At 35.7% G+C, this 21,956-nt stretch overlaps 1 pseudogene; it reads left to right on the forward strand.

Annotated features, from left to right (window-relative positions):
* Positions 1–2,247: 2,247 nt before the first annotated feature.
* LOC149265272 (E3 ubiquitin-protein ligase SINAT2 pseudogene) lies at positions 2,248–3,188 on the forward strand (annotated as a pseudogene).
* Positions 3,189–21,956: the final 18,768 nt, after the last annotated feature.

The following is a 21,956-nucleotide window of genomic DNA, read 5'->3' on the forward strand; positions in this document are numbered from 1 at the left end:
AATGTCCAACAAAGAAAAATTCAAAAATGGGAAAGAAATCAAATACATTGAACATCTACATTAGTTTTACAATTTGATGTTTTGGATTTCAATTCTCCAACCTAATGAGATGAGATCATGGTTTCTCCATAAAAGTTTACAAAATACAATTTCCAAGCAACTGTAAATGAAAAAATGAGAAAAAATATCAAATGCACTCAACATTTACATTTGTTTAGTGATGTGGATGAACGTTGTGATATGGTTCCTCTTCACTTATAACATCAGTAGATGGAACATCTACGAAGTTAATTTGTATTCCTCTACTGAAATGACTTGTGTCCTATTCAAAGAAAATAAAATACGCCATAAAATTCAATGTCCAAGAAACTAGAAATTTTAAAAATGAAAAGCAAATCAAAAACATTGAGAATTTACATTATTATTGCAATTTGATCATCGAGGAGAATGCACAAGAAGGTTATGACATGCTTCATCTTCACTTCTCATATTAGTAGATGGAACACTTTGGGAGTTAATTTCTAGTCCTTTATTAAAACGAGTTGTATCCTATTCGAAGAGAATAAAATAACATAATTTTAACAAACAAAACTTTGTAAATATAGGAACGTAATAAAACAACCACTATTGCAGCGAAAATTAAAAATATCATTGTGTTACCTCCATTGTTCCATGCAAAATGCTATCAGGGATGATTGGTTCTCTTAGTGGGACCATATTACTTTGAGAAGTAGGATTTGAAGATCTGATGTTTTGAGCAACTAGCTCCAAATTATCAAACAAATGGCCAACTAAACTATCATCCAAATCATCACACAAAATGTCATCATTACCTCCACCATGGATGTTTTGCAACCTTTGGCTATCAAACATGCAATTGGACACACATAAGGGTTAGGGTGGACATTTGCATCCACATTATCGATATGACATTCTTCTCGATTGCAAGATGTTTTACCAATGTTATGAACATTTTCAGGAGAGCATCGAACAACAAGATTATGCTGACGAGGAGCATATCTTGATAATGAACTATCAACAGGAAATGTTCTTTCCATTATATCATCCATAGTACAATACTTACGAGGAATTATAAAATCATTTTCTATTATATGTATCTCTCCTATGCTCATTTATGGCATCATTATTTTGTTGATACCATAAATGATGACTTTCAATAGACCTCTCATGTGATTTTGGTGACAAATTTTGTTTTCTTGTACGCTTGCTTGTGCGTTCAGATGACATGTCTACAATGAATAATAAAATATTCATTATGGAATCATCAACATTGAACATAACAAATACCTAATATAAACAAACAAAAAAGAATGAAAAAGGCACAAGTTTTTTTTTGGAAATTGTAAAAAAAAAATAAAAAGCGTATATGTTATTTTTTTCCAACCATATAAACTTATCAAAATGTATAAGACTTTTTCAAAATGGCTAAAAACAAAAATAAATATTTCAAAATGGAAAAAAACGTAAATGAATTCTTCCAAATGGATTAAACAAAAAAGTCTCAATTTCCATGCATCATATTAGAATCAAAACGAAACCCATACTATTGGGACACAATACTCTAAGAATTATATGAATTGGAAGTACATCTAAAAATTTGGAACTATATACTATCAAAATATAAATGAAAATATTAAATTGTACATAAACATATAACATTATTTGATAATCAATGACAAAAATCAATACAAATAACATGTATAACATAACTCATAGAAATTATAATTATACAAACAAACAGAAATGCATAACATCGAGACACATTTACATGTAAATAAGAAATCTTTAGGGGAAACAATATGAAATATTTAACATCATAAAGATCGATACAAACATAATTTTAAAGTATTACCATAAAGACCCATAGTATATATAGAGACAAAAATGGAAATATTTTCCACAACTACAGAGAGTATATAAAATGGAAATATTTTTAAGAACTCCTAAGAATACTAATATCCTAAGAATCCATATCCATATCCAATGGTGGTGTTATCACTGAAAATTCTGTTGCTAAAAATTTTTAGCCTAGCTTAAAGACAGGGTGTTTTCGCAGCGCATGAATTCTTTTTAGCAGTTTCGCAGCGCTACCTGTTTAGGTGATTTCGTAGCATGCTACGAAATTGGGGATTTGTTCGAGTTTTCAGTGGAGGCCCAAATCCTATCATGCCTATTGTACACGGGCTACAACTGCTGTGGATGAGGTTGATCTGCTTAAAAGGTCTAATGTCAGATCTTTCAGATAAGATTGAAGATATCAAGGTTTACAAGGTTGTTCGTGTATTAGTTCTTCCATGTGATTGTATCTGCCAGAGGCAAAGCAACGGATACGTAAGCAGATTTTATTCTTGTATGTTATACCCCATGCCATCCTCAACTAATTCAGAACTCCGAGCCTCTGTCCTGCCATATACATTTCCCGAAAGTGGCTCTGAACAAAACAATTCAATGGGTCCAAATGAATGTCACTTTGATTCTTCTTGTTACTATGTCCCTTACTGACCTGAGCATTCTGTTTCATCTTCTCATGTAAAAACTTATGCAAGTTGAGGGTGCATAACCGTTGCCCCACTAGCAGACATGAACTGGGGAATATAAGATGTTTGGCTCTTGAAAAGGTTGCAGAATCTCTGGAACTTCCTTGCAGACATCAAAAGCTTGGTTGTCACGACATATTCCCATATTATAGCAAGCTCAAGCATGAACAACAATGCATGTTCAGGCCTTACAGTTGCCCTTACGCAGATTCTGAATGCTCAGTTACTGGGGACATTCCAGCGCTTGTGACTCACTTGAGAAATGATCACAAGGTGGACATGCACAATGGCTGCACCTTCAATCATCGATATGTAAAACCTAATCCTCAGGAGGTGGAAAATGCAACATGGATGCTGACGGTATTCAACTGTTTTGGTCAACAATTCTGTCTGCACTTTGAAACATTCCAGCTTGGAATGGCTCTTGTGTATATGGCCTTTTTGCGCTTTATGGGTGATGATAATGAAGCAAAAAAATTTGGCGTGGGGGCAAATGGACGAAAACTGTGTTGGCAAGGAATACCAAGAAGCATTTGCGACAGCCATAAGAAAGTCCGGGACAGTCATGATGGTTTGATTATTCAGAGGAAACTGAGGGTCACAGGTCATATATGGAAAGAACAGAGATGATGCTATGAAATTGTCTTATTTGTAAATCCTACTAGATAGTGGGTCCATGACTCATCGTAGTCTAATCTACCTCGAATTTGGAGTAAAATTATTAATGAAAGGTTTGATGTGTTCATCTATATTGAGTATGCAGGTGATGGAAGCATTTGGTGTTCGCATGCTCAAGTCTGATGCAAAAATCATCTATACATACAGGTGAAATGTACATAATGCTACCGGGTTTCAAATCAATATGAGAATATGATGGATCCTAATGTTGAAATTCAAGGAGATGTGGCGTCTTTGGAGAACGCATGCCTACTGTTTGATAAAATGCATACACCAGAAATGTTCTTATGGAATGTTAATCCAATTATATTTCCATGTGCATGGCTATATCGGCAAGGCGTTTTGACCCCTTGGAGCCGTAACAGGAGACCTGTATTACAAGGTGACAGTTGGTGGCGGGGTCGTGCTGAGGCATATCTGAAATTTGTTAATCTACCTCCTGACACCCTGCGAAAAGGACGTGTCTATCAAGTGAAACGGGAAGCTGCATATTTTGCTGTGGTGTTGCGCCATTTGCCGTGTGTGGTTATTTCTGTTAAAGGAACTGAAACTCCCGAAAATCTTGTGACAGATGTTCTCTGTAGGGAATATGCGCTGTCAAAGACAGATTTGGATGGATTGCTTAATAGTGATATCCTAGATGATAATGTAAAGCAACGTGTTGCCACAACTTTCCCGCATTTTGGGCAGCTCGAGATCCATCAGGTGTTTGGTCGCCTTACCAATTTATCCGAAGGGTTCCAGGCCTTGATGATATCTCATTAAAGATAATTCATGGTGGAGTTTGTTACGCCGATGTTGTATGGACCCGGAATGAACATGATGATTCAGAGTATCCATTGATGCCAGGGCATGAAATTGTTGGAATTGTGAAAGTGAAATTGGTAGACAAGAAACTAGCAATGCAAGTCATGTTTCAGAAGTGCATCTTCAAGCACCAGCTGACAGAAACCTTATCTTAATTCCAGAAACTGATGCATTCTGTAAAGTGGCGCAGGGGATAGCTCTTGTAAAGGATTCTATAACAGTATCGAATGAAACTTCTAAAGAAAATCACTGGGGATATAAGGAAGCGTTTGCTTCTCATAAGCATGCTTTGGGGCATGGCAAACATGAGATTGAAGTTTGTAATGGCGCTGAGGTTCTAAAAGATGGCATTGTTTCTGACTCACCTTGTAACACTACCGATAGTGAACCAGATGATTGATGCATCTTTCCCAGTTGAAGGATTTCGCAGTGTTAATGCGACTATGGCTGTCAATGATAATTTCTGCCATAATGATGAACCTGGTTTAAAAGATGAAAGCCTGGGCATGGTTGAAGAACCCATGGCAATTGATGAGAGTGTTTCTAAGGTTGATGCCCCAGTAACTGGTAATGAGAGTGCCTACAAGGCTGAGTTCATTGAGGCTGTTGAAGAGAGGAAAGTCAATATTGGGTTTCCAGTGACAGTTGATGAGAGCGCTTGCAATGTGAAAGACACTGTAGCAATTACTCAGGGTGTGTGTATGGTTGATTGTCATGTGGCTGTTGAACAAAGTGTCTGCAAGCTGGATGCTTTTACAGCTGTTGATGCATGCACCAACATTGGGAAGTCTAAAGGTCGAGGAGGCCGAAGATTCAATCAAGGTATTGGAGAATTAAGTCGGGCGATTTCCTAAAGAGATGGTCACAATGATGGTGTAATTGAACTCTATGACATTGAACAATTGAGTAAAATGGTCATGAAAGTGTTAAAGACACCCACTCCAGATTTTCTGAAAGAAGCTGAAAGGTACTTAGAAAAACAAAAGCGTTATCTTAATCTAAGTCTGCAGGCAGTTTCTAGAAAGAGAGAAACATTTGAAGCTGAAGGGCCTACTCAGAATTCTTCTGTTCCACACGGTCATGGTGGCCAAGGTGGTGATAAAAACATTGATGAAGAGGAAGAAAACATGTAGCAGCGTGAAGGATGCTTTACTGTGACACATTCTGAAGGGACCAGCATCAAAATTTCATTCGAAGAGCAGAGTAAGCCGTTCACCTTTTTGTTGGATAGATCTACTTACTCTATCTCTACCAATAAGTATCATGATAAGAGTCAGATTTGGAAGTATTATGTTTGGATTTCAAAATTGAAGTGGCATGTTCACAAAATCAGCCTATCAAGAGTCTTAACAAAGAGCCTAGTGGAAAACGCTTTATGTTCAAGAATTTCTCTCAGCGACTTGAAGAGGTTGATATTGATGTATTTCGAAGTCTAGCACCTGTGAAACAGCCAGGCTTGCCCAATGGAGAATAGAAAATTTGGCTTCTTATACTTCCTACAGGAAGTCTGATCCTTTCAAGATAGGGATGTGGAATTGGCACATTTCAATAGAAAGAAGTAAGTTATCATATGTACAATGTTTTCCAGAACCTTCAAAGCGGTTGAAGGAGCAACCTCCAATAGCATCATTTATGGTTCAAATTCAGACCTTGGGAGGAAATCATCAGATTTTAACACATCCAAAAGTAATTGACAAGGTGGTCAAAAACAGTGAGGATTTTGTTTGGCAGGTGGAATTGCCATTCCATGGAAAAATGATCATTGATGTGGAGCTTCCAATTATTGTCAAACATTGCTTTTGCTTTCATTCCCTCATCTTCTGTTGTGCTAATTGCAAAGGAAAGTAAAGTAAAAAGCGAAACACCAACAGATTGATTTCATAGATATAAGTGAAGACCAGAAATTTGAGCGAAAGGCCAATGTGGATAATTTAGTATTTCGTTCAGATGTCAAGACAAGACAAATCTGGTGCTCCTTTTTCAGGAAATGAAACTGAAGAATGGCAACAGTATCTATTCAATTTTGTGAAGAGTTTAGAGGTAGACTGTGTTTTTTAAAAATCACACAGCAGTTTCGTAGCGCGCTACGAAACTGCTGTAGGTGGTGATTTTAAACGCAGAGCAGCTATTGTGATACTGTGAGCGGGATTTGTGGGAGAGAGACACCTGTCTATCAATATCACCTACAGCACATCAGAAACATGGCAGCATTCCATACCTGGGGTTATTAAAAGAGCTGGGACATGTTGCTGAACTTTCGAAGGATGGTAGGAGACAGGGATCTTAAAAATAGGTGTTTTGATCCTGATGATAAATGATCCATCAGCGCTAACAGGTATCCAAAGTCAGCGTTCCTTGCATCTTTAGCTCAGCCATCTTAGCCTAACTGAAGGAGGACAGCTGTCAAGGATCCAAGAAGAATCAAGCATACGAGGAGAATGAAATTAGTGTTTTAGTTTGATTAGGATTTTGTGTAATTACAGCTCAGCACTTTTGTAATTAATGAATTAGTTAAATAGCATATAGGAGTAGTTAATAGAGCCTTTGAGCTCGCTCTAGAGAAGGTAGGATGTATTACTATAAATTGATCAGATTAGGATGTAATAAGGGTTGGAGATTTTATACAAAAAACAGAGTTTTACTTGGGCTGATGTAAAAGACTTATTATAGTAATAGAAAAACAGTTGTTGTTTCTTCTCAAGATTCTCGATGGATTATTGTTCAAATGTAATGGTGGTTTATTCTCTTAATGTTCTTTTACAGCCTTGTTATAGCATAATCACTCAGAATTCATGTTTAATGCTCTGACTTCCTGTATGCTTGGCAAGCTGTGGTTTATGTAAAGTATGTTTGAACATCTGATGCAAAGAGCCTTGACTTCCATGAAATGACTGTGCTTTTGTTTACTAAATGTGTGAGACTCCATAGCCCAATGAAGACTAATTTGATATGTGTCCAACCAGCTTTGTTTTCATATATGTGTGAAGAGTTAGCCATCTGTTGTTGTGATTGATTTTTATCAAAAGTTTGTGAGAGAGCCCTCTCTGACTAAGGAGGCTAATCCTTAGTCTAAATTCTGGTTGAAAGAGTTACATGAAATCTTGCTTGGCTGCAGCCCTTAGCACTGATTTTGTGATAACTGGTGGAATCTCATCAACAGAAACCATACAGGGAGCAATTGCAAAAACATTTCCACACTCAATCAAATCATTGCAATCCTCCAATGTTGGGTACCAAAACCCATACATCTGCTCATTAGTTGAATTATCAATATCTACTGGAAAACATATGCGAGTCATCATGTCATATAATAGGAAAGGTTACAGTTGCACATAAGAATGAGACCATGGACTGCTCGAAATGGAAGATAGCCAGGACATTTGCTATTTATATCTACAAAAAGTTCTTCCAACAACTTCCATCTGAAACCCCAATCATCTTCAAAGTAGTCAATTCTTCATTCAACACACAGTTGACCAAATTGGAAATGATCTAATTCTTCAATTGACCATACAGAAGTGGAGCCATAATTGATAAGGCATATCAACTGATTCATGTATATTGCTAATGACATGCATCGTATGTCACTCATTGGAACAAATCAAAAACCCATTCATTTTTTATTACATCAAATGATGGGACCAGCCCTGTCCTATAGTCCGGATATGAATATTGATTAATGAAAATTATTAAATGTGTGATTTGAGGGGATAGCTGTCGGCGGTTAGATATTATGTTGATTTTTGTTTGATTGGTATGCGTTGGCTGTGAGGGAGACATCTGTCTCTACCTCGGATTCCGTCCTCCTGCCTTGTATTGTGCTATGGAACCCTAATGGCTCTATTTACTCCATCTTTTTCGCTTTTCCTTGTTCGCGCGGTGCTCTGGTTCACTTGGGTTTATGCAAGAGGTTTTGTGGAATTTTTTTTTATGCTTTCATCCTTGACTCGGCTCTATCAACTAGACTCTGTTTACACTATTCGGTCACAGCTCTATTCTGCTCGCTGGGTTCTATTGGTATAATGGCTCTTTTTGTACCCTTCTATCCATCGATTAGCTCGAGGGTTTCGAGACTCAATTCTTTGTCATCTACAAATGGGTTCCTCTACCATGAAGGTTTTGTGGGTGCTATCTACGGTTTCTTTCTCCTGAGTGCATTTTCTCCTGTATTGTTTTCTTTGCTCGCAGTATTTTCTCTACAGTGTAACTTGTCATTTGGCTTGGTGTTTCAGGTCGCAGCCACCAGGTGACCCGGCATTTGACCTTAGCTTGTCGGCTACAAAATGGTAAGTCCTCGTTCTTTGTTTTAATTCTTTAGTTGGTTTTTCTATTGTGCTAAGCGTCTTGCTCCTTTGTGAGTAGGGTTCCCTTGCTGGTTGGAAACTTGTCGAATCCTTCCTCCAACTCGACACTGCTCCTCAGGTAAGCATAGGCTTACAAACCCTCGTTGTTCTTCAAGTGGTTAGACTTCTATGAGGTCGCGGTTCCTAACTTGCCGGTCAAGGTTTTCAAGTCACAGTTCAGTCTTTTTTTAGCATTTACAGTTTGTATGTAGGGTTTCTATGTTGGGGTTTTTGAACCCGGTTCCTCTGTAATTTTGTGTAGCCTCTTTGTTGTGGTTGTATTCAAGGGTGCTCTGAAACCCTCCTTTGTTAACTGTAGTTTCCTTTTTCAAACTCTTTATGAAATGTTTAAGAACTATTTAGGAACTGTATTTATTTGTTGTAAGTTTTGTTTGATTCTCCAACTGGTTTGTTTGTCCTTCTGTTCGGTGTTGGTGCTTTCACGAGACCTCGTTTGCTTTCTGGTTCTGATATTTCCACTCTCTGTTAAGAAAAAAACTCACTCGGCTATTTCGTTGTTACTGTTAGGAACACACTCAGGCTAGTCTTTAAACAAAAATATATATGTAATTCAATTGCTGCGATGGATTCAGATGTTCACAGAAAATTTTGATAATGCTATTCTTCTTTGATTATGATGGATAACAACCCCACAATGTTTTATGTTTTTTCTTTTTGTAAGATCTGTTGAACAGTTTCAAGAACTGTCAATCAGTTACATGTACTTACATTCAATAACTGTTCTTTCATCCAAATTCTGTAATTAATTTAAAACAATAACTAAAAAGATATTAAAAACGAAAGTAAAACATATCCTGCTGTTAAGTCCTAAATGCCAGAAACTAAAGAAAATTAAAAGATTCAGGTCCAATGACCTGTCAACCTATCAATCCTATGAGACAAACACTTTCGTTTTGTTCACCCTAAGTTGGATGCTGCTGCATCAGGCTTCGGGGGTAACAAAAATTCATGGCTCCGTTCCATGAGCTCCCCGACAGAATATCCTGCATGTTGTATCTATGCCACATCAAGCCATGAACAGTCCTCAATGGGACAGTTCTTCCACTTGACAAGGTACTGAGGTACTCTTTCCTGCGAGTCCAATTGGCCACCTATGTGTTGAGAATTCTCTCAATCTCAAGGGGCTGAGCCGAAGGCATTTGCCTCATCCAAGAACCACTTTTCGTCTGGGTGTCCTATTTTGGCCGTGCCGAACTGTCTTCTTTAGGACTGGAAATGTATGGAAACAAATCTACCACGCTGAAAATGAGCGATATGCCTATCCCTAGAGGCAGCTGTAATTCATAGGCATTTGCAGAGAATTTACGTAGAATTTTGCAAGGGCCAATCTTCTTATATTTCAGTTTGTTGTATTCACCCTTAGGGAATCGTTCTCTATGCAAATGTGTGAGGACTTCATCCCCCACATTAAATTGTACCTCTCACCATTTCAGATCTGCCCGCTATTTATACTTTTGACTGTTGTCCTGCAACTTCAACTTTACCTGCTCGTGTAGGTCATTCATTGCTTTGGCGAAATCTTCCCCGTTAGCACTCCATCTTTCCAGTTGTCCCAGATCTCGTAACTCATGCACTCCATGAGGATGCATGCCATACAAGATCTGAAAAGGACTGTACCGCCTGTTATGATTTTGTGAATTGTTGTAAGTGAATTCCACCTAGGCAAGTACACGATCCCACATCTGTGAATTTTCTCCGATCAAGCTCCGTAGCAGGTTTCCCAAGCTCCTATTCACCACCTCTATCTACCCATTAGTCTGTGGGTGATAAGCGGCGATGAAGTTCAACTGTGTATCCAACTTTTTCCACAAGGCATGCTAGAAATGTCCTGTAAATTTCACATCCCTATCAGAAATAATGGACTTAGGCAAGCCGTGCAGTCTGACAATATCCATGAAAAACAAGTGTGCTATGTGAGTGGCATCACTGGTTTTTCTACAAGGAATGAAATGTGCCATTTTTTAGAACCAGTCCACTACCACCATCACAGAGTCATAACCGCACTGTGTTCTTGGCAGACCCAAGATGAAGTCCAAGCTGACTGAGTCCCACGTTCTACTTGGAATAGACAGTGGTGTGTACAGTCCCGTATTTTGACTGTGTCCTTTCGCCAATTGACACACTTTACACCTGGTTACAAATCGTTGCACATCTCTTCGCATCTTCAACTAGTAATAAAAGTGATTGAGCTGATCTAAGGTCTTATCAATGCCGAAATGTTTGGCTAGACCTCCACTGTGCTTCTCCTGGATGATGTTCTCCCTCATCGAACAGTTGGGAATACATAGTTGTCCTCCTTTAAACAACAACTTCTCCTGTAAGTTATAGTCCATCCATAGACTATTGCTCCTCAACAAAGGGTTTTGGCAGGCTTCATAACCCTCCTTGAAATCCGCATTTGTCTGATACAAGTCTGTCAGGTGTTCAAAAGCTAGCACTTATATTGTACTCTCCTGTAGGTGCAAAGCTCTCCTGCTCAACGCATCTGCTACCTTGTTGACCTGTCCACTGATACGCTTCAAAACAAATGTAAAACTCTGCAAGTACTCAACCCACTTCGCATGCTTGTGGTTCAGCTTACACTGCTGCATAACACCCTGCAACGCAGAATTATCAAAAAACAAAACAAATTCATTACCTAGCAAATAGTGTCTTCAATGCTTCAATGCTTGGACGACAGCATAGAACTCATCATAAGATGAGTACTTCTGCCTTCATTCATTCAATTTCTCACTGAAATAAGCAACAGGTTTGTCTTCTTGGCTGAGTACGGCCCCATTGTCTATACCACTGGCATCACAACGAACTTGGAACGGTTTGTTAAAATCAGGCAACCTCAAAATTGGCCTTTTAGTGATCTTCTTCTTCAAGGTTTGGAACCTCTTCTCTGTCGCTTCAGTCCAACAGAAAGGCTGACTTGCCTTTTTGATTGTGTCCAACATAGGTGCACAGATCTCACTAAAATTCCTTATGAACTTATGATAGAAACTTTCCAACCCATGAAAACTACGAACCTCGAACAAACTCTTTGGGGATGGCCAGCTAATGATAACTGCAATTTTCTCTGGGTCCATTTTCAGCTCATTTTTTGCAATCACAAAACCCAAATAAACTAATTCCCTCTAAAAAAAGAACATTTTTTCAAGTTTATCAGCAGCTTGTTTTGCTGCAATTTCTCCAGCACACTTCGAACATGTCGAAAATGTTCTTCTTTAGTCTTACTGAAAATCAGTATATCATCAAGATATACAATCATGAACTTCCCAATGAATTCTTTCAACATCTCGTTCATCAGGTGCATAAAGGTACTAGGGGCATTACTTAACTCGAATGGAATCACCAGCCACTCATACAGTCATTCATTAGTCTTGAAAGTTTTTCCATTTGCCCCCTTCTCTAAGTCTGATCTGGTGGTATCCACTCTTCAGATTGATTTTCGAGAAATACGCTGCTCCACTTACGCAGTCCATCATGTCGTCCATTCATGGCAATGTGAACCTGTACCTGATGGTAATCTTATTGATGGCTCTTGAATCTGTGCACATTCACCATTCTCCACCTTTCTTTTGAGCTAAAACTGTCAGAACTGCACAAGGGCTTAAACTCTCCCTTATCAACCCCTTGTCCAACAATTCCTGTACCTGTTTTCTAATCTCCTCATTGTCCTTAGGACTCATTTGTATGCTGCCTTGTTTGGTAAAATAGCTCCGGGTATAAAGTATATGTGATGACTGATACTTCTCTTAGGAGGTAATTTATCTGGCAAATCATCCACTACAATATCACTGAACTACTGCAACATGTCCTGAATTTCTTCAAGAAAATCTGCAACTTTAGTGTGTAACAACACTATTTTTGGCCTCCTTAAAATAGCATATTTTATCTTGTTGTTTTCGATCTGTTTCAAAAATTTGTTTCCTCCCACCAACAATGCTTTTGTTCCACTAGTTTCTACTGTTTCTTCCTCCTTGATGGGTACAAGCGTGTGCTTAATCCCATCCTTGACAAACTTGTAACAGTTTGTCTTTCCATCATGCACTACCTTTTTGTCATACTGCCATGGTCTTCCTAGCAGTATGTGACACACATCCATAGGCATAACATCACAAATAACCTTGTCCCTATATCTGCCAATATGGAACTCAACCTCACACTGTTCATCAACCAATAGTTGAAGTCCTTTCTGTAACCATGACACCTTATAACGAGTGGGGTTCTTCAACCGTTTCAAAGCCAACTTCTCCACCATCTTTGTGGCAACTAGATTATTTGTACTCCCACTGTCAATAATTAGCTTGCACCATTTTCCGTGTGACTTGTAAATAGTTCAGAATAATTCCTTTCTTTGGGTTTGGTTAGCTGTCTCCTTTGCTAGTTTCAGTAGTACCTTATTCAAAACTAAGGCCTCCCCTATCTCTGGCACATTCTCTACCTCTTGGGGTGGTGTCTCTGCTTCCTCCATCTAAGCAACAAATGCTCCTCTTGTTCCAACCTGTTCACCTTTAGAACACTCATAGGACTTGTGCCCCCACTTGTGGCACCTGTAACACTGGATGGAAGCTCCTCTGCCTCTGCCACTACCTCTTCTGTGCTGGTATGGCCTTCCTCCCCTAGTGCTACTGTCCTTCTCTATTGTCCCTGAGGTCTTTGAATTGCTTCCCTCTTCACTATTGTTCGCAGCTTTTCCTCTACCGAAGGATTGTCCTTTCACTCTACCAGTTCCTCATCCTCTCCTGGCATTCTGCTTTCTCGTGATCTTTTCTCTTGCCTTTAAGGTACTCTAGTATGCTTCCTCTATAGTTTTCGGAGAAAGAATACTTATATTGTCCAATATCTCCAGCCTTAGGCCATTCACAAACCTTACCGTCTTTTCTAGGGTGTCTTCAGTATAACCAGCTCTCAAATTCACCTGATAGAATTCTTCAGTATATTCTTTCACCATCATTCCTGTCTGCTTCAAATTTTGTACTTGTCGATGCAGAGCAATCTCGTAATCTTTGGGAAAAAACCTACCCTTCATCTTGGTGACCATTCTGGTCCACTTCTTGATTGGTAACTTATTCAATCTTCTCCTCTCTGCTTGGACATTGTCCCACCATAAGGACGTGTGTCCTTTCATCTTGGTAGCAGCAAATCTAACTCTCCTATCTTCACTCACCTCCTCACATTCAAAATATTTATCCAGATCACTAATCTAGTCCAACAACACTTATGTGGACAAACTGCCATCATAATTCAAAATCTCAGGCTTTGGCTTACTGCTAGCCAACAAGACTGACCTTAACAATTTGATTTATGGTCCTTCTTCATCTGATCCATCTGTTGTAACTACAATTTCTTCTGTTATCCCCCACTTCCAGATCGGTTCTCCTTCCTACTTCTACTGTCGCCAGTCAGGCATTCAAGATCCTAATCTCCTCTCTCAATTTTTCATCCGCTACTCTTCGATTAGCTCTCCCACGACCTCGCCTTCCAACTTCCATTTCTATGAAAAACAAAACTTAATCCTGCTCTGATACCAAAATTAATGGGACCAGCCCTATCCTATAGTCCAGATATGTATATTGATTAATGAAAATTATTAAATGTGTGATTTGAGGGGATAGTTGTTGGCAGTTAGATATTATGTGGATTTTTGTTTGATTAGTATGCGTTTGCTGTGAGGAAGACACCTCCCTCTGCCTCGGATTCCATCCTCCCACCTTCTATTGTGCTATGGAACCTAATGGCTCTGTTTACTCCATCTTTTTCACTTTTGCTTGTCTGCACAGTGCTCTGGTTCACTTGGGTTTCTGCAAGAGGTTTTGTGGCATTTCTATTTGTGCTTTTGTCCTTGACGTGGCTTTGTCAACTGGACTTTGTTTACACTATTCGGTCACGGCTCTGTTCTTCTAGGTGGGTTCTGATGGTATAATGATGCTGTCTATACCCTTCTATCCATCGGCTAGCTCGAGGGTTTCGAGACTTGATTCTCTGTCATCTACAAATGGGTTCCTCTGCCCTGAAGGTTTTGTGGGTTCTATCTACAGTTGCTTTCTCCTGAGTGCATTTTCTCTTGTATTGTTTTCTTTGCTCGTTGTATTTGCTCTGCGCTGTAACTTGTCATTTGGTTTGGTGTTTCAGGTTGCAACCACCAGGTGACTCGGCATTCGACCTCAGCTCGTCGGCTATAAAATGGTAAGTCCTCATTCTCTGTTTTAATCCTTTAGTTGGTTTTTTTGTTGTGCTAAGGGTCTTTCTCCTTTGTGAGCAGGGTTCCCTTGCTGGTTGGCGACCTGTCGAATCCTTCCTCCAGCTCGACACTGCTCCTCGGGTAAGTGTAGGCTTACAAATCCTCATTGTTCTTAAAGTCATTAGACTTGTATGAGGTCACGGTTCCTAACTTGTCGGTCAGGGTTTTCAAGTCATAGTTCAGTCTTTTTTTAGCATTTACAGTTTGTATGTAGGGTTTCTATGTTGGGGTTTTCAAACCCGGTTCCTCTGTAAGTTTGTGTAGCCTATTTGCTGTGGTTGTATTCAAGGGTGCTCTGAAACCCTCCTTCATTAACTGTAGTTTCCTTTTTCAAACTCTTTATGAAATATTTAACTGTATTTATTTGATGTAAGTTGTGTTCGATTCTCCAACTGGCTGTTCGTCCTTTTGTTCAATGCTGGTGCTTTCACGAGACCTCATTTGCTTTTTGGTTCTGATATTGCCACTATCTGTTAGGAAAAAAAACTCACTCGGCTATTTCGTTGTTACTGTTAGGAACACACGTAGGCTAGTATGTAAACAGAAATATATATGTAATTCAATTGTTGTGATGGATTCAGATGTTCAAAAAAAATTTGATAATGCTATTCTTCTTCAATTATGATGGATAACAACCCCACAATGTTTTCATGTTTTTTATTTTTGTAAGATCTGTTGAACAGTTTCAAGAATTGTCAATCAGTTACATGTATTTACATTGAATAACTGTTCTTTCATCCAAATTATATAATTAATTTAAAACAATAACTAAAAAGAAATTAAAAACAAAAGTAAAACATATCCTGCTGTTAAGTCCTAAATGCTAGAAACTAAAGAAAATTAAAAGATTCAGGTACAATGACCTATCAACCTATCAATCCTATGAGACAAACACTTTCATTTTGTTCACTCTGAGCTGGTGCTCCAGCATCATTAAACCAGTAGATTGTATACCCGTACTGAGGATAATATTCATACTCCTTGTTGAGATACAGCCATACCCTATCAAGACTACTGCAAACATAAAATTTGGACTGCACTCTATCATACATATGTTTTAGAACAACCCAGTCATATTTTCTGTTGCTTATATTTTCTAATAATGAAAAGAATCCCCAGTCTCCAATTCGTATTGGCCCTATGTTTTTAAATGCCTTTGTAAATGGATTCGTTACAAAATAGTTGTGTGTATGGGAGAATTTTGTTGGTAAGGATAAAACCACCATTGGTCCAACAATACACTCTACTCTGTATCTTGAATCTATGAATCGCAAATGAAACTGAGATATGTGCCCATTTTGATTAAGGTATTGAGCAGCAAAACAATTGTCTTCACTATTGAAGAAAGGAATGAGAAATCCAAATTCGTTCGTAGAGACATTCTTGCAACGTAACAAGAAAGAAGGGTTTTGCAAAACATTCTTCCATTTCTTACAAACGGTGCTAAACTTTATCACAACCAATAAAGGGAGCCACATGAAGACAATTTCAAGAACTTCGAATGGAAGACAACTCCAAATAGCTGGATCCATGATCAAACAATGAAATCACCTAACAGTAAAAAAAACACATTTGATATCAACAAAACAATTTAATGTTGAATAAAATTAAAAGTAACATACATACATAATTTACCATTTACACATACAAAAAAAATTCACATATACACATTGTATAAAATCAAATGAGCGATGATAACATTATTACGACACCGAACACAATTCCACAATTTTTTAAACCTAATCTCTATAATCCAAGATTATTAATGTTAGTAAACCTATAATTATGTTTATATTAAGGTCTATGTTTAATATCGATGCTATAATGTTTCTACAAATATATTTATAATATCAAATAAGAACAACTCATTAGGTAGGTTGCCATGAAGGAAAACACCTAATTCATAATGCCAACAAAAAATTGCCTAGAAAACACCATGTTATGTTTTTGTTGGACTACACAATTTTCCATAAAAAAGGTTAATGGTTGTGTAAGAGTGAAATTTTAACTAATAAAAAATAGTTGGGGAACAACTTGGTTTTTTTTCTAGATTCAAGATCACATGGCTACCTTTTTTGTATAGTAGTGAATTTGTTTTAGTAATATGTTTATGTAATGTGAACCATAATTAAATATTGTCAATTGTGATTAGATGTAATAACCACCTAAATAAGGAGTAGTCTTTAAGGTGTAATAACCTTGTAAATAATATTTGGTTGGAAAACAAGTGTTCTTAGCTAATTTGGACCATTTAAACACATTCGTGCGAGTATCAGGAGCCACGGAGCTTTGTAAACAACATTTTTTCCACATTGACCTAATATAGAGGCCTAAGCCATGGAAGTTGGACCAAAGAGATGTAGCCCAAGAGGGGTGAAGTCCTTCATCAAAACACTGTGTTAATGTGTCTCTTTGATGGTTTTCTACATTTTACATGTTTGTTGTTCATTATTCATTTTTGAAGTTATTTTTCTCATGAATGTCTTGTTTAAATTAAGGAAATTTACCTATTTGTAAGCACCATCAACTAAGGAAACCTCAACACAAAAAACAAGAAGCAAGTTCATGTTTATAAATCTATAATTGTTATTAGCACAACAAAACTATTCAAACAAAAATAGATCAATGGTTGACCATGGTTGTGACAATGTGATGTGTGACCAAGAGATAGTCTTTGTCACAGTGTGACCATGCTTGACCATGATTAAACCCAAGGGAATAATATTATATCCAAGGGATTCATATTATAAATGAAAGGTATATAAACCCTAAAGGGATTGATATTATAAACCCAAGGGAATAATTAACCAAAGGGATTAATGCTAAAAACCCAACAGATTGATAATATAAACCCAAGGGATTAACATTATAAACTCAAGGAATAAAACCCTAAGATAAATATTATAAACTTAAGGGAATAATATTAAACCCAATGGATAAATATTATAAACCCAAGGAATTTAAAGCCTAAGATAAATATTTGTCACAATGTGACATTGGAATATGGTTGACCATGATTGATTTTCATATTGAGACAACATTTCTCACAATGCGACGTTGGAAAATGATTTACCATATTTGGTCATGTTTGATCTCTATATTGAGACAATATTTGTGACAATGCGATGTTTGACCATCGTTTACCATAGATGACCATGGTTGTGACAATGTGACGTTGGACCAAGACATAGTCTTTGTCACAATGTGACCATGAATTGCCATGGTGATTGACCATGGTTGACCATAGTTGATCATGATTGACCATGCTTGACCATGATTGAGACAACCTTTGTCACAATGCAACGTTGGAACATGGTTGACCATGGTTGATTTTAATATTGAGACAATCCTTCTCATAATGCGACATTGGTTGAATTTCATATTGAGAAAATATTTATCGCAATGTGGCATTGCACCATGGTTTACCATGATTATAAACCCAATGGATTTATATTAAACCCAAAGATTAATATAATAAACCCTGTGAATAATATTATACCCTAGGAATATGAAGCCTTAGATTAATAAACCCAGGAGATTGATACTACAAATGCAAGGGATAAATATTATAAACCCAAAGTATAAAAACCCCAAGGTAAATATTATAAACCCTAAAATAGACATGGTTGACCATGGTTTAACATCATTGATTTTCACACTGAGACGATCTTTATCACAACGTGACATTTGACCATGGTTGACCACGGTTGATTTTCATACCGAGACAATCTTTGGCACTTTATGACATTGGACCATTGTTGACCATGGATTATCATGATTGTAAACCCGGGGGATTTATGTTAAACCCTAGGAGTAATATTATAAACCCTATGAATAATATTATACTAGGAATATGAACCCTTAGATTAATAAACCCAAGGGATTGATATTATAAACCCAAGGGATTAGTTCTAAAACCATTCGGTTTATAATGTCAATCCCTTAGGTTTATTAATTTTGAGAGGAAACATTCAATAAATTGCAATGAAACGTAAAATTGCAACGAGTGTCAGATAAACTATCATGTTGCAACAATGTTTCTCATAATGCGATGTTGGAGTGATTTTTGCACAACCGCATGCCACTAAAAACCTCATACTCAAATCCCTTTCGAGTTATTTCGAAAAAAATCTCACATACATCATGAATGCTAACATTTAGGCAACGCAAGGAATTAAATTGTTTATATATTATTATTTTAAATTTAAATGGTTTATAAATTATTATTTTATAGTATTTTATTATGAAAAAAAGATTCCAAATATAGTGCAAAACATTAAAAACAAATGAATAATAAACAATGGATTTTTCAAAACTAAATACATATAAAATGAAACAAAATAAACAATTGTAAATTCATAAATTCATTTACTATAATCTCATTTGAATATATTAAATTTAAAAAAAATATAACACGTGAAACATTATTGATGGAATTTTAAATCTATAAAGTAATGGAATAAATTAAATTGTTTATAAATTATTATTTTATAGTTTTTTAATGAAAAATAATTTTGAAATATAGAACAAAATATTTAAAACAAATGAATAATAGATAATGAATTTTTAAAAACAATTTCATATAAAATAAAATGAAACGAAATAAGAATTTGTAAACTCATAAATTCATTTACTATAATCTCATTTGAATATATTAAATTTTAAAAAAATACGACATGGGAAGCATTATTGATGGCCTTTTAAATCTATAGATTTACAATTTTTAATGTATGATATATTTCAAAAATTGATAATTAAATAATAAAAAAAACAATTTTATATTTTTACTTCATCTATTTTACTTACAATCAATTTACAATATAATGCATTTCAAATTTTAAAAAGGAAAATACATTTCAGAAACATCAAATGCATTTCAGAAACATCAACCATAATTTCTAAATTTCATAATTTATTAATCATGGAGGAAATTATCATGGAACTTATTAATATAAACCATGTACTTCATAAGCAAAATATTTCAATGATAATTTTCATGGTTAAGACATTTTTAAGCATTTCAAGTAATAATATTATTTTATATTTGGGCTATATTTTTCTGTCTATGTTATTAGAATATAGTAAAGTTTTGTTATGAATTTCAAATTTAAGTTGTGTAATCTAGACATTTCGAGTGCACAAATAAACTTTCAAATTTTCCATGTAAAAAAAATTACACAGGAAAAATTATATCACTCTAAACACTTCAAAAAATATAACAGGTGAAACATTATTGATGGAATTTTAAATCTATAAATTTACAATTTTTTAATGTATAATATATATATATATATATATATATATATATATATATATATATATATATATATATATATATATATATATATATATAGATATATATATATATATATATGCTTACTTTATCTATTTTACTTATAATCAATTTACAATATAATGCATTTCAAATTTTAAAAATAAAAATACATTTTAGAAACATCAACCATATTTTCTAAATTTCATAGTTTATTAATCATGGAGGAACTTATCATGGAACTTATTAATATAAACTATGTAATTCATAAGTAAAATATTTCAACTTCAACTAATATCTAGAATGAAAAGAAATAAATTTTCATGGTTAGAACATTTTTAATCATTTCAAGTAATGTTACTATTTTATATTGGGCTATACTTTTATATCAAATTTATCTAAAATCTTGTAAAGTTTGTTAGGAATTTCAAATTTAAGTTGTGTAATATATACATTTCAAGTGCGCAAGCAATTCATGTTACTTTACCTAATTCTATACTAATCCTACACTGAAAACCTAGGACAACCCAAATTCATAGGTGAGCTACTTTTATACATTTTTATTTTAAAAGTAAAGCAATATTCCATATCGCACTCCTTCAAATCATTAAGATCTAAACCAAACTCACTTACTAAATTTATAGTGGACACATAATTTATCTCGTGGAGATTCATGCCATAAGATGGTCAAAGCTTGTAATCCTCATTTGTGCGGTGTCACATATTCCTCTCAAGAGTCAAGGGCCCAAAAGTCAGCCTCATGATCCAATATCAAATGCCCAAACTTCTCATAGAGGTTGTCCAGGTTAAATTTTCCACTATTAGACACCTGTGGCAACGAAAAAATATATGTATGTTTAGATATTGGTAAAGTAGACAGGGAAATAACTTTTAGCCACGATTATAGGAAAATAAATTTTTATATATTGTATTGAAAAATTTTTATTAATCAAAGAAGACGTAGCATTCACAACTTGTAGTCCACATTCTTTCAGCATGAGCAGAAGATTGGAGTAGACAATCTGATCTTCGAACACGTTGAGGGAGATATTAACACCAGAATAGATGGAATTTATCTGAACTGTAGTGATCTTTATAGAATCCTTGGATACATGGATGTTTACTACAAAAATTTCTCATTTAACGATAATTGCACACTCACGAAGGTAACTTATTCTTTTTTGTCTAAGTTGGCCTTCATTCTGTCTCTTTCTCTTGAAACATTTTCGAATTTTTGCTGTGGATGACCAATGTAATTAACAACACCAAGAACTTGGTCTGACTCTACAATGTGTGGATGACTTTTTTCCACGACAATTTGAAATACACGCAAATTTATACTATAATATTAGACGCAAATTGGCAACCCCTTTATATTATACAAACTCATAATATATGCGAGATGTCATGTACATCAAAGTTTCATGAGTAGTAGACCTACCTTCACCATAATTTTGATTGAACCATGAGCAACGGAATCATAATCTAACAAATAGTATTTAAAGTGACTTTGTATAATATAAAGGTGTTTCTTCCAGGTTTGGAATATTACTAACAAAATGCATGTCATATGGTCTTCATAAACATAACCAAAAAAACTATTGCAATATGAAGAATGCATTAGTAATGCACACATTTACATGATTAAGCACGTATTAAAAGGTTATGGGTCAACCTTAACTTAAGAAAAAAAACAAAGTACACATATTATTTTAAAATGAACCATTTTGCTAAATAGAATTTTATTATATATAAATGAATGTTATAAATAATAATGAGGAACTTATTAGAATTGGAATAATCTCAAATCCCTAGGAAATTTGTGGGTGGGGAGCCACGTGGCATGAATCTAATGTTGTAAATTTATTAAAAGTAATGGACCATTTTGATAAATAAAATTTTCTTATCTATAAATGAATGTTATAAATAACAAAGAGGAACTTATTAGAATTGGAATAATGTCAAATCCCTAAGAAATTGTTGGGTGGGGAGCCATATAATTTTTTTAATTTATTAAAAGTAGTGAGCCGTTTTTCTAAATAAAA

The sequence above is a fragment of the Pinus tabuliformis genome, chromosome 6, assembly GCF_031772625.1.
Source record: "Pinus tabuliformis cultivar Carrire ecotype Pingquan chromosome 6, CPIR1, whole genome shotgun sequence".
NCBI lineage: Eukaryota > Viridiplantae > Streptophyta > Pinopsida > Pinales > Pinaceae > Pinus > Pinus tabuliformis.